Source organism: Dermochelys coriacea, chromosome 7, assembly GCF_009764565.3.
Source record: "Dermochelys coriacea isolate rDerCor1 chromosome 7, rDerCor1.pri.v4, whole genome shotgun sequence".
In the NCBI taxonomy this organism is placed as follows: Eukaryota; Metazoa; Chordata; order Testudines; family Dermochelyidae; genus Dermochelys; species Dermochelys coriacea.
In genome coordinates this window covers 77,718,662-77,736,933 of record NC_050074.1, presented here as the reverse complement: position 1 = coordinate 77,736,933, position 18,272 = coordinate 77,718,662, and the positions used below count along the sequence as shown (strand labels likewise).

The following is an 18,272-nucleotide window of genomic DNA, read 5'->3' as shown; positions in this document are numbered from 1 at the left end:
AGCGATAGAAGGGGTTCTTCTGTCACTGTAGTAAATCCGCCTCTCTGGAAGGTGGTTGCTAGGTTGACAGAAGAATTCTTCCATTGACCTAGCAGTGCCTACACTGGGGCTTAGGTTGGCTTAACTACATTTTCCTCAGGGCTATGAAATTAACCCAACCTATCTTTGTAGTATAGAGCACCCCTCAGTGAATTCAGGAAAAAAAGAGGGTAGTTTTCAGGTAAAAGTATTTTAAAAGATTAGCACCTGGAGTGATTAGTTTTGCACTTCTGTGTATCTCCATTTAATAAAGCATTCTGAAAGGAGCACTTGAATAATGGGTTAAAGGCTCTTACCTCAAAGCCTGCACAAAACTTGAAAGTCCCAAAACAAATGCCTCTGGGTCTGGTCAAATCAGTCCTCAGGGAGCCAAGGCCAGGATCAGTCTCTCTTATCATCTGAGCAGCTTCTTTAGAAGTTATCTTCCTCAGCTTTGTCTCTGCCCTTCCTGGTTGTCTTACTAGCTCGGTTTCCTCTAGCAGCAGCAGCAGCAGCAGCATCTCCTTATGCTCTAAGGGCACAAGCTTTTCCACTGCCTGAAGAACTCTGCAGTCCCTCTCCCACCTTTTCCCTTCCTTCTGCTTTTTCTTTTCTTTTTAATAAGGAATCATGCCCTCATCAGCCAGTCTATTAAGGTCCCCACACTTCCTCACAGGTGTGGTAGTCAGGGCTAATTGGACAGGCTGGACAGATCCTGGCTCCAAAAGAAGTAGGCTACCCATTTACAATCTGGAATATACACTCAAGGGGGAAAAAAAGCTCATTCTCTTCTTTCTTTTTCAATTTAAGACAATCCCTCTCTCCACAAACAAACAAAACAAAACCCTAGGTTTTAAGCAGGGGGTTGGACTAGATGACCTCCTGAGGTCCCTTCCAACCCTGATATTCTATGATTCTAGGATTCTATGTTTTAAATCCATATGCCCAAAAGCCTTAGTGAAGAAGTGCCTAGGGAATAGGGGGTGGAGGGTACAAATAAACTGGAAAAGTCGAAGTTCCTAATGTGAAACAAACTTGTTATTAAAAATAAAAGCAGCCACTAGATGGCACAGAAGTCTGTTAACTACAGTCCATCGCGTGCTTCCACTGTAGCTAGTTGTCTGCAGTCACTGTCAGCAGGACTGTCACAACAATTAAGAATCAAAGTCTGTTACTTGATTAATTTGCTACCATGATTTAAGCAAGTTTTTACTACATCATTTGCTGTTTTGCTTATTTAAATCCCATTATGCACATCCAAAGCCAGAGGTTTGCAATTCTTTATATTTGAGCTAATGCATTGTCGGTATTCGGCATTCTGTATTATACAGTACTTTAAATCACACTCAAATATTTAGCACCCTAATGGTATAATGGGTTATTGAAATAATGATAAAATAATGAAAACATTATTTATGTTGGCATCACTTACATTGTTTTCAGTTTCTCTAGAGTTTTTTGTGGGAGGAATGGTTGAAGGTGAATTAAAATTATTATTTTATAAGGGGAGAAACACTATAGCAGACTTGACTAAAATATACAACCACTTTATAAGGAATGAATATTGATATCTTAGGTGAGAATAAGTATTTCTTAGAGGGTTAAACCCATTATAAAATCAGTCAATGAAAAACATGTTATCTTACGTAGTTAGTGTATGAGATAGTAGGAGAAGTTATGTGTGTGTGACTGTAATACATTTATAGCTAACAACATATATGAACCTTGTGATAGTGTCTCAAGAGTCAACATACAGATGAGATTTTTGACAGGTAATCTGGTAGATTTCAAATATCACATGATCTTGAGTATAAAATAATATCTAACACACATAAAAGGGTACATTTTCCTTTAGCTTTATATCTCATAATACAATATATAAAACATATACTATTTGTATAGCATTCAAATGGATTACCTAAACTTTTTCCTTGTGGGAAATTGGAGACATCATTGTCCCGAAGCAGAAGGACACCATATGATAAAAATTGATATAATTTAAGACCCCAACCCTGCAACTGATTCCACATTGGTGGAGCCCCGGTAACTTCAGTGAGGCTTTGTTTGGGCAGAGTCATGTGCAGAATCAGGTTTACACTCTTAAAATGGCTGTTTTTGTGGTGTAATGCAACCCTAGTCATACTGGTGCTAAGGTCTAGAAGGAGGATTACCCAACTGACTTAACCTAGCTTCCCAAACCCTGGAGCCTTTCATGTTGTGGATGCAGAACTGGAGTCATGAAAAGGACCCAAAGAGCGGCATACATAGAGGAGATTAGCAAACTGAAAAGTGGGGCAAGAAATGTGTCCAAAGTGCAGATGAGAAGGAAATATTTGATCCTAACTGTGGATATCCAAGTCTGAAGTAGCCCACTTTGCTATTAAAAATCCATTTTTGTTTTGTTTATAGCCTAAAAAATTACTAGAGGAATTGAATGAGTATGTGTAAAACTCACATCTGCAGACTGTCCTTGTGACAACCCTGCTTGTTTACATTTTATATTTCTTTTATTTCTGCAAGTAAGTACAAATACAACTCCCAACCCAATGAGTTCCACATATTTCTTCAGTTTCATCCCAATAACTTCCTTGTTCTCCTCCTGTCCCCAGTTGGGTCTCTGACTTGGCCATCTCTATTTAAAATCAATTTAAAATCTTCCTCAGTGGGAAACACCGACTGAAAATAAAACCCACACTTTATTTTAAATTGACTTCCTAATGTCCCTGGAGAACATATTGCTAGTGCAAGAGAGAGGTAGAAATGGGACTCTTCACTCAGAAATTTAGTGCAAAATAACTATGACTTTTAATGTATTGTAGGTCCAAAGGAATGACTTCTATTGATTTCAAATGTCATTGGATCAGTTCTTTGTTCTGCTTACCCTGTGACATTTTCTATAAATGACATAACAATCCAAGCCCTTCCTTTTGGTAAAGGGAAATCAGAGGCCGCTGAGCGCCCTTAAGATAGTCAGCATGAGCAAGTAATATAATTTCAAGGTCCATTTTCCCACCAACATATGCACCTAACTCCCATTGTTGTCAGGGCTACATGCAGATCAGAGATGAGAGTCTATAGTTCGTTGCTTTCTTTAGAGAGAGGAAAATGATGAACAAATATTGATTTTTCCCCTTTAGAACATTAAATATTAATGTCAACAATACATTAATGGTTTAAATTTTCATACAGAGCAGTAGTTTAAATAATTTATCTGGAAAATGAGAAGATAAATGTGTAATGTGTTAATTGCTTGACTGAGTGGAGCAGATGGCAGGATTTAGTGTTACATTGGGTGGAGGGCATGGAGAAGCATTACTGGACTTGGAGCCTTGCCCATGCAGAAGACAAGGTTACATACATGATTTCTGCTCCTTCCCATTTACAGGGCGCGAGTTTTATAATTTGTAAAACATTTCAGTTCAGATTCTAGATAGACGAAAAACCATGTGGCCAAAATGGTTTTGTCATCTCTCCATCACTTTCATGCTGGCAGTGAGTGAGAAAAGAAAGAAAACGTGACTAGCTCTTCAGAGGTGCCTCTAACTTTGGACAGTAATCCAGGTGGACAAGGAAAGGAGAACATATACATATAAAAAATTCTTAGTTGAGATGTAGCATAATCGCACAGCATTTCAGTGATGGGATGGAAACCACTGCGAAACCACATCTTGACAATTCTTTGACTGAACTACCAGGTCTAACTGAGGATTTATTTTTAGAGAGAACAGAGAACTGTCAGCTTTTCTACAGCTTTTCAAAAGACTGCAGCCAAGTTATAATATTAATGCTATTTTCCTACAACTTAGGTGCAGATGTTTTTAATATTGGAACATTAACACTCTGCCTTTCTAATTATAGAGGTGGAAGAGGTTACAAACCTGGTATAATAAATCTTAGCTAAAACATTTAATTCAAAATAGGTGTAGAACTACTTTCAAAACTACTTTTAAATTCCATAACATTAGCAGGGTTCTCATGTTTCCAGAAGGTTTTGCCAACTTCAGATTCCTCTCCTCTGTATTGTAACTTATGATATGTGGAGCATACTCTACCAAAAGTGCTGAGGTGAATGCTCAAAGCATGCTAGAGAATTATATGCTTGCCATAGTGGCCTCTCTTTTCTATCCAGGGAAGAGGGGCAAAGTGATCCCCCTTCCCAGAGTGGGCTGTGAGGGTGGCGGGGAACCCCTGGAATAGGCATTCAAAGAGAAACTCCTTATGTGGGGTGAAAAAGGAGATGCAGATGTTTCCATTGTCTTTATCAGCCTTGTTCATCAGCTGAAGGTGAGGAATGTGAAATGAAGGGGGAACTATCCAAAAGACAAACACAGTCCTAGGACACACCTAAAAATTTAAGTTATTGAGCCAGATTGTTAGGCAGAGATTTGAAATAAAAGGTCAGCACAAAGGTTGGCCACTGCAGCTGGTCAGGAATTTTTGGACAAAATGTTTTATAATTGGAAAATACCAATTCATCAAAACCAAAGTTTTTCATGGGAAAGACTTGGTTTTGACAAAACTTTTGTTGGGAAGATTTCTTAAGTCCAGGATGGAACTTCTGGTCACAGACAAAAGATATCCTCACCCCAGAATACCCAGTACCTGGGGCGCTCTACTGGAATGTGGGAGGTCCAAGTTCAAGCCCCTCCTCCAGAACAGAAATTTGAAGCTGGGTCTTCCACATCCCAAATAAGCGCCCTAACCACCAGGCTATTAGGGGTCAGGAGTGGACAGTTCTCTTTTTCTGGTATTTCACAAAGAAGCCGGTCTCAGTTTTATTCCAGTGTGGAGTAGATTTTTTTTTTTAATTTCAAAACATTTTATAGGACAGGAAAACTGTTTTCCACCAAGCTGTATTGGCCACACTTTCCTTAAGGAAATTTGGAACACTAAAACTTTGTCAATACCATTGTTTAGTTGGCTCAGTTATCATGGTGTCACTAGACCAAGTGGCTGGGGTAAACTGCCAGATAATGACAATTCCTCCAAAGGCTAAACAGAAGTTTTTCCATAGCTAAGCTGGAATCCCTCCAGCTCCAAGCAGAAGTAAACCCAGAAGTACCATAGAGGGTACTGTTTCCAGTGTTTCAAATAGCGTAGAATCCTCTTTCCTTCCATTCCTCTCACCTGTTGTCTGCTGACCTCAAGTTCTTTAACTATAGTTGGGCTGGGCTGAGGCCTAGTGACAGCTCATGTCAAGTTGTTGACAAAGGTGCAGAACCTTTCTAGAACAAGCTAGGGACTCCTTTGTCTCATCAGATAAAATACCCCTTTAAAAAGGGGAAAAGTGATGGCAAAAATATTATTTTCAAATGAGAATTGCAACATGAGAGCCATGCTCCAGTCACCTGCAATCCTAAAGTATTATAGGGGGTGGAAGAAAACCCATCACATTCATGTAGAAGGATAAGCCACCATGTCACACAAGAATCACCGATTCCATAATTTATGTAAATTCAGATGACATCTGAGGTTCTAAGTGAGTAGATGGGATAGAACCTTGGAGATCTATAAAGCTGAACAGAGGGTTGCTTGGGAGGCTAAAGGGTAGCAGGAATTCAGTGACAACTCTTTGTTGAGACAGAGAACCAAAACAGAAAAATCTCAAGGAGGTTTATAATCCTCCCCAAAGAGGTCATGTTAAAAATGTTAAATTAAGTTTTGGTATTTGCAGTGTCATGTTGAATTTATGAAGGTGAACTCTGGCATGGCAATTTCTGTGTTCTAATCTGCTAACACAGTATACCCACTGTTTGTATTTATACAGCAAATATCTTATTTGAGGCGTTAAGGAACAAAACCTAAATCACACGGTTTGTTTAATATCTAGCTTTTTCGCTCTCGTCAACATGTCCATGCTATGATTTAAGGCTATGAGCTTCTGAATAAGAAGAGATTAAAAATATCAATTATACTGATTAAAAAAAGAGACAGATAACTAAGGGGAGATATAATAGAGGTCTATAAAATCTTGAATGGTGTGGAGAAAGTGAATAGGGAAGTTCTCTTTACCCCTTCCCATAATACAAGAACTAGGGGTCACCCAATGAAATTAATAGGCTGCAAGTTTAAAACAACAACAAGAAAAAGTACTTCTTCACACATTGTACAGTCAACCTATGGAACTCGTTGCCCAGGGATTTTGTGAAAGCCGAAAGTATAACTGTTCGAAAAAAGAACTAGATAAGTTCATGGAGGATAGTCCATCAATGGCTGTTAGCCAAGATGATCAGGGATGTAATTCCATGCTTTGGGTGTTCCTAAACCTCCAACTGCCAGAAGTTGGGACTGGATGACAGGGGATGGATCACAATAAATTGCCCTGTTCTGTTCATTCCCTCTGAAGCATCTGGCATTGGCCACTGTCAGAAGACAGAATACTGGGCTAGATGGACCCTTGGTCTGACCCAGTATGGCCGTTCTTACACTCTTATGACTTTTTGCAACACGTGATTTGATAAAGTCAGAAAAGTCCTGCTTAGCAGAGGAGGACAGAGGCTACTGACCCAATAATGAACAAAAGTAATTTGCATGAATTCATTCTCTTAGCACAGTGTATACCTAATCCCCATCTCTGGCAGAAAGATGGACACATAAGAAGGATAGAACCCATAATTTCTAATGCTATTTTTAAAAGAAGAAAATGTTCATTGAATATTGGGCTAGATTTTCAGCTAGGCTAAATCAGCATAACTCCATTGTAGAGCCAGTTTACACCGTCTGAGAATCCAGCCAATGGATTTTGTCCTTAATAGATCATTAAATATCAATTGTTGTCAAAATGTTGGACTAAACTCCAATTTCTGTAGCAACTGATCTGGGAATATGAATGTAGGCAAGAAACACTCTAAAAACACATTCTGTCAAATGTCTGGGTACCTCTAAGAACTGAGTGGAACAATTAACTTAAAGACAATTAGAGATAAAAGGAGAAGAATAAAAATATTTTTCCCAAGCTCAAATACTCTACATTACCTTCCTTCTGTAGACTTTAAGCCTCCTCTGAGCCATATTCAAGTCTGTCTGATTAGCCATGTTTTTACCTGGTTTGTTTAGACTGAGCAACAAAATGATTAGAGTCTTGAAATGATGAATTACTGAGGACTGTATGATTTTTCTGAATCTCTCATAACAATGTTCCACATCACATTTATACTGACGTGCTGTATTTTTGAATTTGACATGTGACAGGAATGATTTTCTCATGAAAACAACATCCTGACAATGCCTAAGATACCAGCAGTACATCTTCTGAGAATACCAGTAGACTGATGGATGAAAGAATATTGTGTAGTGATTCATTCTTCTGCATTAACAGGAAGGTTTATAGCTTCTTCCCAGGCAATATTGAAAATTTACACTGACACTGACTGAATAGTGAACATGAAGACAGCAAATAGGTCAGTTACTGAGTGAATTATTCCCAAGGATTTTCAGAAAGAACTACAGGTTCTTTATTATGAATTGCTGTAAACAAATTGCTGATTGATTGGTGAGCTGAATGCAAACGAAAGTTATTTAAATGGTGCATCTATGAGATATAAAGAATCTTTGTCCCAAGAATCACATTGGAAGCCCCATTGGTTGGGTCATATATAACTAGACTGGACAATACACTCAAAGTACTGGAGGGAACATTCCTACATTGGCAGAAAGAGCGAGGATGAACAAGATGGTCCAGTAGGTCCTTTTTCAACTCTTTTACCCATGTGCAGTGGGGAATAGTATCAAACATAAGTGAAGGAAGCATTAGCTTCACTGCATCTTTCCCTTCTGTCCCATTCTCTCCGACTGTGCAGAAGTTCTCCATGGGTGCACCAAAGAGGCTGAGCTAGTAAAGAGGGAAACTCTGAACAATATCATGCTCCTCAGCCCCAAAGGCAATGTGCCATGTAAAGCAATATAGTTTCAAAAGCACTTTCAGAAGCGCTTCTACAAAACTGGGAGATGATATCAAAAAGCCACTATTCAGCTTGCTCAACACTATCTTATTCTGGTGCCCATATCCACCCTGAAACCTGCAGCTGTCTGCCCCATGCATGCTTTTCCATCTTCCTTTGTTTTCAGTGTCGTGTGCTTGTCTTCATGTTTAGGTCAAGGGACTAACAATTTATTCCATTTTTTAAAACTATGGTTTCTTTAAAGTTTCTCACCAAAAATCATTATGATATTTCTCTGTATGCGACTATGTAAATAACTTCAAATAAATATTTCAAATAGCATTTTTAAGCTATTTTGGGGCTTAGGCACATGGATCCACTGCTTCATGAGATCCTTGCTGTAGCTTTCTGAGTATTGCAGCAAATTGGTTAAAGGACTGGCAGCAGCTTCCATCCTAAACTCTTGATCTACCTTCCATGTTTGTGATGGCAAATCTCTGGAAACAACGGAGACATTGTGGCAGCAAAATGAATCTATTATTCCTATTCAACAATCTGAAAAATGGAAGAGAGCAAAATTAGAATCCTCTGATATACATTTTCCTTGATAAATAAAATAAGCTTAAATTCTGCTTGAAGGATTTTACTCTCCCAAGACCTGATTATGAACATATTTGCAGCACTTTCCCCTCCTCATAGTTTTTATAAGCATGCTATTGTAACTCACTGCTCTGTGTGCAATGTTAATGGTTACCCACATTCCATGTAACTCTTTAAAATGTGTTTGAAACTATGGCTGCACCCATTTCACACCATACATGTAAACTGCTTGGGCTTATTAAGACATCAGAAAATGCTCTTGAGCCAGGAAATGCTTCTCATATATAGGAGTGCTATGCAAAATGGAAGGCCTGGATAAGATCAGGCCTCAGTGCTCTCTCTTTTAGGCAGCTAGGTTACTAATTTCTCTGAAGGCAGATCTACACTACCGTTTATGTTGATCTAACTTACATTGCTCAGGGGTGCAAAAGACACACACACACTCCGAACAATGCAAGTTACAGCGACCTAAGTGTTGTTCACACTGGCACTATGTTGGCGGGAGACGCTCCCCCGCCAACTTAGCTTCCGCCTCTCGTGGAAGTGAAGTAATTATGCTGATGGGACAGCACTCACCTGTTGGCATAGAGCGTCTTCACCAGAAAGGCGAGTGTAATAATTTTCACATAGTAGGAAATGTTGCTATTTAATGAACATTTGATCAGCTAGGCAAAGAGTGCTTCCAGAACACTTATTTACAGAGCATTCTTTAAGTATAAAGTGTATCCTGAGAAATGGTGCTAGAGAATCGGATGAATCAAGCAAATATTTCAGTTACAGGAGGGACTCAACATTACAACTAGCGCAAAAAAAATGTCTTTCACTTACCAGAATGATTGACAGAAGAATGCAACTGTAAGCCAGACTTGACTACAACACTCATTTGCTGCAGCACCATATCAGGGAACCTTTTTCTTGCAGTTTATTTTAATCCCTTCCACTGCACTGGAACTTTTCTAAGATAGTAACAAGAACAACAGTGCCCTCCAACTGTGGAAATGTACTGAAGCAGCTGAACACAAGAGAAGCACATTCCATTTATGCCTTTAACTTACTATTGAACATGTGCGAAGCATAACTGTGTAAAACAGAGTCCCTGTGATAATATTGTCTAATTCCCACTACTCTGTGAATCTGTTCAAACCCCAATGCCCTACCAGCTCACTGCTGAGGGGACTCATGCTTTTATGGAACCTCTTGAAAATGAATCCGTTTCAAGAACAGATGGATAATTTGAAGGGAAATATAGGCTATTTCTTTGTGCTCTGTGAAATGACAGATTGCAATTACTACTCCAAAATAATCCTTTTTGACTGAAAAACTAAAAATGTACACCTGTGTGTCTGAAATCAGGACCATTTCTGAAAATATCAATGTAAAGTTTTCTCATTTTGCTCTGAATCTTTCCCACCCCTCTAGTTTAAGGGTGGGATCCATGAAGGCACTTAAACCAAGGGTTTAGGCACTGAAATCCCAGGTTTGGCTCCACTGTGATCCACAACATTCCCACCAAACCATGTAGGTGCTGAATTCATTTGGCACCTAAGTTTTCAGGGTAAGAGCTGCCTTGGCATCTGTGTTCCTGCCTCTGAGCATTCACACTGCTGCTTCCCTCTAGGTGTCTGGATGTCTATCTCCTGCCTACACCCCAGAGTAATTCATGAACCAGGGAAAGACGTGTTCAGCCACCTAAGTCACATTTTCAGAGGCCACCTACTGGATCAGGTACAGTTCAAAATCTGGGTACCATCTCCTCCTCTGGCCACTTTGAAGCAAGGTAGGTGCCTAACTCATTCCATCATGAAACTTCTCTCGGTGCCTAACTTGCCTGAGTCCAGGTGGTAGGTTCCTGTTCATGGATCACTAAACAGAGGTAGGCAATTTATTCCAGTGCTTAACTACCTCGACAGTTAGAAAGTTTTTCCTAATGTCCAACCTAAACCTCCCTTGCTGCAATATAAGCCCATTGCTTCTTGTCCTATCCTCAGGGATTAAACCTTAAGTTAGATGTCCAATTGCTACTAAACTTTTTGGTGAAAACTGAAACAAAAGTCATTTAGCACTTCTGCCAATTCCACATTTTCTGTAATTTATTTTCCCACCTCATCAAGTAGACAGATGTGGACCAACCCTGTCCTTGGTCTTCCTCTTGCTTCTAATGTATTTGTAGAATTTTTCTTGTTACCCTTTATGTCTCAGGCTAGTTTAATCTTGTGTTGTGCCTTGACCTTTCTAATTTTGTCCCTACATACTTGTGTTATTTGTTTATATTCATCTTTTGTAATTTGACCCAGTTTTCACTTTTTGTAGGACTCTTTTTTGAGTTTCAGATAATTGAAGATCTGGTTAAGCCAAGGTGGTCTCTTGCCATTACTTCCTATCTTTCCTACTCAGTGGGATAGTTTGCTCTTGTGCCCTTAATAGTGTGTTTTTGAAAAACTGCCAACTCACTTTAACTGTTTTTCCCCTTAGACTAGCTTCCCCGGGATCTTACCTACCAACTCCCTGAGTTTGCTAAAGTCTGCCTTCTTGAAATCCATTGTCTTTTTTGTGCTGTTTTCCTCCTACCATTCCTTAGAACCATGAACTCTATCATTTCATGATCACTTTCACCCACGTTGCCTTCTACTTTCAAATTCTCAACCTGTTTCTCCATATTTGTCAAAATCAAATCTAGAACAGCCTCTCCCCTAGTAGCTTTCTCCACCTTCTGAAATAAAAAGTTGTCTCCAATACATGCCAGGAACTTATTGGATAACCTGCACCCTGCTGCGTTATTTTCCCAACAGATGTCTGGGTAGCTGAATTCCCCCATCACCATGAATTTGTTTGTTGTTTATAAAAAGCCTCATCCACCTCTTCTTCATAGAATATCAGGGTTGGAAGGGACCTCAGGACATCATCTAGTCCAACCCCCTGCTCAAAGCAGGACCAATCCCCAACTAAATCATCCCCAGCCAGTGCTTTGTCAAGCCTGACCTTAAAAACACCTCAAAAGGAGATTCCACCACCTCCCTAGGTAATGCACTCCAGTGCTTTACCACCCTCCTAGTGAAAACCATTCTGGTTAGGTGGTCTGTGGTTGACCCCTTACTGTGACATCACCCTTGCTTTTTTTTTTTTACACCTTTTATCCTCACCCAGACTTTCAACAAGTCTCTCTCCTATTTCCTTCTCAACCTCAGTCCAAGTGTATACATTTTTGATATACAAGGCAACACCTCCTCCTTTTTTCCCCTGCCTGTCCTTCCTGAGCAATCTGTACTCTATTATATCAATATTCCAGTCATGTACACAGTCCTATTATACACCCGTCTCCCCGAGAAAGTAGCAGACATCTTTCCCTAGATAGAAACACCAGTAAATTTTTTGAGGGATTATCCTGGAAAACAACTTTGTTCTACATGTCTAAAATAATCAAGTACAGCAATAGGGCATTTGCAAAACTGCTAGTGTTTATGCCAGTGCTAACTACAAAATTAACCATGTTGCAATCTGATCTGTATTAATTCTGGGACAGAAAAGCACTTTAAACTTGGCTCAAAAGAGTGAGTCTCCCACTCAAATGTAATAATTATTCTTGCTCCTATGCAAACAACAGGAGTAAGCACTTTTTTAATTTTGGGGAAAGAAAAAAAATAAGCAGCTTTCATGAGCTACAGTTTGAATACTTCAAAAGCCAAACCCTTAAACCCTGCAGACTGTTTAAGGATGAATGCTCGTTACCTCTGACACACGTATATTGACATGCATTCCCTAGTGTCATGTGCTCAATTTCAAAAACACCACTATAAAGTCACAAGGTGCGTGCACTTGAGTGTGACTGTACAAATTACCAAGAAATTACACATTCGTCTTTGTGAAAACATGGCTTTGGAACTTCACATTTTGTTCCTTCCTGCTCATCATAAACTTACTAAAGAGACAGACTTCTCAATATTTTTTTCCAGACAAAACAACGAAGCAAATTTATGGTGACTGTTGGTTGATGGCATAGCATTCAGGAAGCTTTCCAGCTCCCATGTAGGGATGCATGAGTGTCAACCTGCCAGGCTTTTCATCAAACTTCTGGGAATACGGGCCTAAGTTCAGCTCTGGCGCTTATCAGGAATGCTTGCTAATAATGGGCAAATCTAACAATGCATCTACTGAATAGCAGGCATACTGGTCCTAGTTGCTGTCCAGGAATTTCTGAATATGAATATAAAAGCTATTCAACAAATGGATATTTGCTTCACCCATACAGCAGAGACAAGTTAGGAGTGCTAATCAACTCCCCTAACTCTCTGCCAGCAAATCACCCTTTGGGCTGATGGCTGGGGTCAGCATCAATCCTCACCTTGAACAAGCAGGGTAATGCTGAGCAGATTGCTAGAGCAGGCAATTCTCTTTTCCTTGTCCTCTACAGAAAGGAGCAGAAAATCCCCCGACCACCACAAACCTGGGCCTGTGTGAGGATGAGGAGAAAATTTGCTGGCTTCCACAGGAAACAAATGCCAGCCCCCTCTCCTCCACATGACTAAGAAGGTTTCAATTAGGCCAGGCAGCAGAGAGAGTCTGTTTTTCCTGCATATGAAGGCTGAGGGCTCCATGCTGCTGCTCCATCTCCTATTCTTGCAAAAGAGCATGAGATGGGGTGTACAGCACCCACACAGCTGACGGGTTGATAGTCTGGCCTGCCAAAAGGTGCTACAGTTCTTCAAAGTAACACCTTCCAGGCTTGATGCTTGTGGCAGGAGGGGCTCTCAGCTGGAGGGGATAATTGAGAAGGGAACATATGACAGAAGAAAGGAAACTGTCTGCAGAGAGTTGGCAGCCCTGGTCAGCAGAGGATCTTTTTTGTGGGTTTGGAGGGAGGTCCAGGGGCATGAGAACTGCAGCCTTCGTAGAAGAAAGAGGAAGAGCAGCAAGGAGGCTGTTTCCAGGCTGTTCATGCTGGCTCCTGTAATGGCCAGTCAGCCCTCTCTTGACATAGCTCTGACCCAGAGTATATGTGGTTTGTCCTGCATAGCTACCACAATTGGGCAGCACACATGTAGAGTATGTGAAACACCACCAGACGGTACTTACAGTATCACCCGTTACAAGAAGTTCAAACAGGCTAAAATCTTATGGTCTTTAAAACTATGTGGCAAAACTTATCTATAATGGAGTTTAAGGCGTTGCATTAGCTTGATTGCTTTACCTGTTAGGATTAAGTCATCTGAGTGATGGAGCTTCCTTACCTTTTCTGAACTTGATCATGAATAAATTTGGCTGTGCAAGTGAATCTACTTTTTAGTCTAATTACACTTACAGTGTGATGAAAATGTGTCTATTTTCTGATTGATGTGATATGTAACTAAATGTCAGGTTTCAGAGTAGCAGCCGTGTTAGTCTGTATTCGCAAAAAGAAAAGGAGTACTTGTGGCACCTTAGAGACTAACAAATTTATTAGAGCATAAGCTTTCGTGAGCTACAGCTCACTTCATCGGATGAAGCATAAGCTTTCGTGAGCTACAGCTCACTTCATCGGATGAAGTGAGCTGTAGCTCACGAAAGCTTACGCTCTAATAAATTTATTAGTCTCTAAGGTGCCACAAGTACTTCTTTTCTTGTAACTAAATGTGTATGCAAATTATTTCATAAATAACCCTGTCCCCAAAATGGTGTTCTCCCCGCCTCACCCACTTTTTTTTTTTGGAGGGGGAGGGCTTCCAGGGAAAAAACACAAAAACAAAACAACAAACAAACTAAAACCTATTTTTATATTCCCAGTTTTTGTTTGTTGGTTTTGTTCCTGTAAAATTTTGCATCAAGTTTTGTTACTTTACATTGTTTACACTTTCCCCTGATTATTTTCGCATCCAGGATTCACCAATTTTTTTCAGTCCATAGCTGGTTCTAAAATTTATCCAAACCCTCCAGCCCTAAAGCAGCCTAATCAAATCAAGTACCTAGAACAACTTGTCCCAGTGCTACTTTTTCTGTTTATCACAACTAATTTGATGGTAGTAGGTTAATTTCTGCCCTATCTGTGAAATATCACAGCTGTTTGCAGTTAGCTCACAAAATGCTACAAGGAGTCTTTCTAAATTTGAGAAAACTCTAGTTTCCCTGCAAACAAGTGATAAATTTACATTTTCAGGCACCTTTGCATTTGAAGTTGAAAGTTCAGGGATTAACAAACTGTTTCAATAAACTTCTCTCAGTACTAGATTCATCTACATTAAAAAGACTACTTGTTTGAGTCTCTGAAGTACAGCTCTTAGAACAAGACCACCTGAGGATAATGATCAGCTGACTTAATTTTTAATCAGCATTTAACAGCCTTTTTATTCTTCTAAATTAAGCCCATTTTCACTAGTTTAATGACAGAACATCTCTGAAAAGTGAAAAGGTCATTGAATGTTTGGAAGTACATGTATGCCAAGACTTCAACTAAACCTAGCAGGCCTTTTTTTACTGCTTGTCGAGGGATTTATTAAATATAAATATGAACAATTGCTCATTTCTGCAGTCAAATGGAATAGACTATAAAAGGTCTATCATCTCATCAATATGTGTCAACTTGCATGTGAGACTCCTGTAAGTACAATATTCTGAGTACACTTTGGAGGTACAGTATAAGCATCTCCTCACACAGGACCCAATAAGCAAGGTGCTGAGAACCTAGTGACTTCAATAGATTTGGGGAGTACTCTATATCTCACAGGACTGGGTCTATAGTGCATATCGTCATGGTAATAGAAGAACTGAAGCTTCCTTGCCAAATGAAGGGCTGAAGGATTTGACTCATAGGTAGTACTGTGAGAGATTTTAGTGTTTGTTTCTGATATGTATTGGTCACGATTCCAAATCAAATTATGGAACTGTAAACACTCCCACAGTATATTATGTATTCCACACATTGAAGTGGACCATGCTATTGATTTTAATGTGTTTTTAATCCATTTTCACCAATTTAGTTTTTAAAACTGTGTTAGTCTGGTAGCTTGTAGAGCAGATTTTAGACTAAAAGGATGATTTAATACACCTTTCAGGTGTTTTTATAATGGAATACAATATGAACAAATAGATTTTTCAAGCCTTGGTGGTAGCTCTATTTGGAGAAAAGGAATCTTACCTTGAGGAGGGAGGGAACCAATACCTTCAGAATTTCAGCTATTTTTTGTCCAGCTTTCACACAGTTGTAAAGATAAGCATCCAAACATGAATAGATTGTAAACGAATGCATAGTTTTGCAAACATAGAATGAAATTAATGAGACTAGACAATTTTACTGATGCCCAGGGTATTCTGACTTGTAGTAGTGCAAGTGACCAACTTCATGTGGCTGCTCCCTGGAAAGGACAGGGGTGTACTCTGTGATGTGGCACCTACTTCCTTTTCCTACATGTCTCTGCGTGGGGTCCACTGACTCCTCCATAGAGCAGGGGGTGATATCCAAGGATTTCTGCTGAGTGTCCCAATCCAAACTTGTGACCCTCACTGTGGTCCTGGTTTTTTCATTATTAACCTAAAGGAATGAGTTGTTTTATGGGTTCTGTAGCTCTCTCCCCTCATTTGAGACAGCAGGCCTGTAGCTCTGAGTGGGCTGTGGAGTCAAATAGGTTTGTGCAGCTGCTGCTGTTTGGCGAAGCTATGACAAGAAGCAAAGACAGACTCTAGGATTTTTTCACAGGGGGAAGAAAACCGTAAGCAGTTGCTATTTTCACGGTGTTAAAGTACAAGCACGTTGTAGAAGGACAAATTCACCCTTTTCTGGAGTCTTGTTTGACTGGTAATTCAAATAACAGAACACAAACCCAAGCTTTACGCTATGTTTTCTCCGCAGACACAATTGCTCCCAGAGCTTCCTGTAGGACTTTCCCCTCACTGTCCTTAGCTATTTCTAAGCAGAGTGTAATACTATGCCCCAGCCCCAGCCCCACCCCTTAGAATCTTGTGAAACTGACACTCTGCATTCACCTGCCATAGCAAGTCAGCAGAATTTACTCAGCAGCTGTGTGCAGGGTATAACTCCCACTAAGACGGTGAGCAAATAGAAGAGTGTTACATCCCCCTGTAGGGACAGAACTTGCCACCCAGTTACAAGACTTTTAAAAAAAGCAGGCTGAAATTAGGGGCAGAGTAACCAGAAACCACCCCACAAGCCTTTTACTAACCAGCAGGCTCAGGGAGTGGGATGGGAGAGTGTACAGTAGCAGAGATCACTCACAGCAGCTGAGGAAAAGCAGAATAGCAAATAGGAGACAGAACAGCAAGATCCTTTTCTCTTCAGCAGCTAGAAGAAAAGGTAGCTTCAACTGCATAGCCCTAAACAGAGAGGAAATACACACTTCCAGGCAGGACCCAGGGGCAGCACCCCTTTCTCCCTTTTCTCACCAGCTGGGGGTGGATGTGGGACTAGAGTTCTCATCAGGGTGCTAGCCTGGCCTTCACCGATCAGAGTGGGCTCATCCTCTATACTTATGTCTGGCTAATATGTATGAGTCCTCCAGCTAAGGCATTGGTAACTATCACTTTACACTGCTCTATAGTGTGTTCATCAAGTATTAAGAGTCCAATATTGAAGAGATGATGAGCACCTTCTGCTCCCATGGACCTCATTGCAAGTTGAGGGTAATAAGCACCTGCCAAGACTGAGTTCTAACTATTCCTAGATATGCATCCACTTCCCCTTGTATTCAATGGGCATTGAACACTCATATCAAAAGGACAGCGTTTGACCCATGTTCACAAATTCCATTTAACCAGAGCAGTTCTCTGGACTTCAGTTGTTTCTCTGAGTCTCTTGTGTATATCTACATACGTAAAGTGAGCTTATGAATTCTCCTTAATTTACATACCATGCCAAATGAAAAATTCTCTATTTTATTAGCAGCAACATGTACTTTACTTTCCTATAAAATCAATATAATTATGTGGCTAAAAGGCATCCTTATGCACAAATCACTTCTATGAAAATAAGTTCCCTGAACAATGAGGATTTTTGAACATAGATTTGTGAAATCAAAATGAGTTTGATTTTTCTTTCAAAATTGCTTTAAAACTTCCTCACAGTGAGAAGGAAAAGAGAACTGAGCTAAGCCTAATAAGGAAGATATTCTTTTTCAAGTACAAGGGAAATTCACAACTATATATGGATGTTTGTCAAGAATACTGGAAATATGCTATATTGTTAGCTGTTACAGAAACTGGTAGTTATCTTGAATGAATCAAGGAATTGCTTATTTTTGTCCAATAAAACCAGTTTTTTATTATAAAAATATCAACTAGAAAATTTCCCCTTTTTACTTTCTCAGAGGAATCATTGACAGCAGTTCTCTTTCCAGTCCAAACAATATAGCCCTATTGAGATATGCTAAAAAAAATAAGGGGGAAAGGGAGGTTTTACTATTTAGCATTAGCAACACTGATTTATAAGTTGAAAGTCTTAAGATTTTACTATTTAAAATATGTTAGCCTTCATCTATTTTGGAAGAGGCTGCCATCTATTTCCACCCCATAAATCACAACAAAATGATTAAATATATTATACATAGCAATTAACATAGAACTTTGATCTTTTCCAGAATTTATTCAGGAACTGCCATAGCATGAAGATAACACACAGTTGACTGCTTCCAAATAGGAAAAACTCCCAGAAATAAAGAACTTCTGGTTTAAATTAAAACAAGGACTAGGTTTCCAAGGGCATGTGATCATTAATTTAAAAAGGCCCTGATGTACTTATCAGGTGACATTAATGGAATCACTGACCTGTATCAAAAGCTGTGGAAAGAAACCCTT

The 18,272-nt window shown here is 39.7% G+C and overlaps 1 long non-coding RNA gene across 2 annotated transcripts; it reads right to left on the bottom strand.

Moving 5' to 3' along the window:
• Positions 1–7,302: 7,302 nt before the first annotated feature.
• On the bottom strand, positions 7,303–16,917 carry LOC122461139. 2 transcript variants are annotated; one of them, XR_006282897.1, is made up of 2 exons: positions 16,820–16,917; positions 7,303–8,453 (listed from the first exon to the last, which is right to left on the bottom strand). It is a non-coding gene; the product is annotated as an uncharacterized LOC122461139 (long non-coding RNA). The 2 variants fall into 2 exon arrangements; XR_006282896.1 differs by lacking the exon at positions 16,820–16,917 and adding an exon at positions 16,297–16,683.
• Between the last annotated feature and the right edge of the window lie 1,355 nt (positions 16,918–18,272).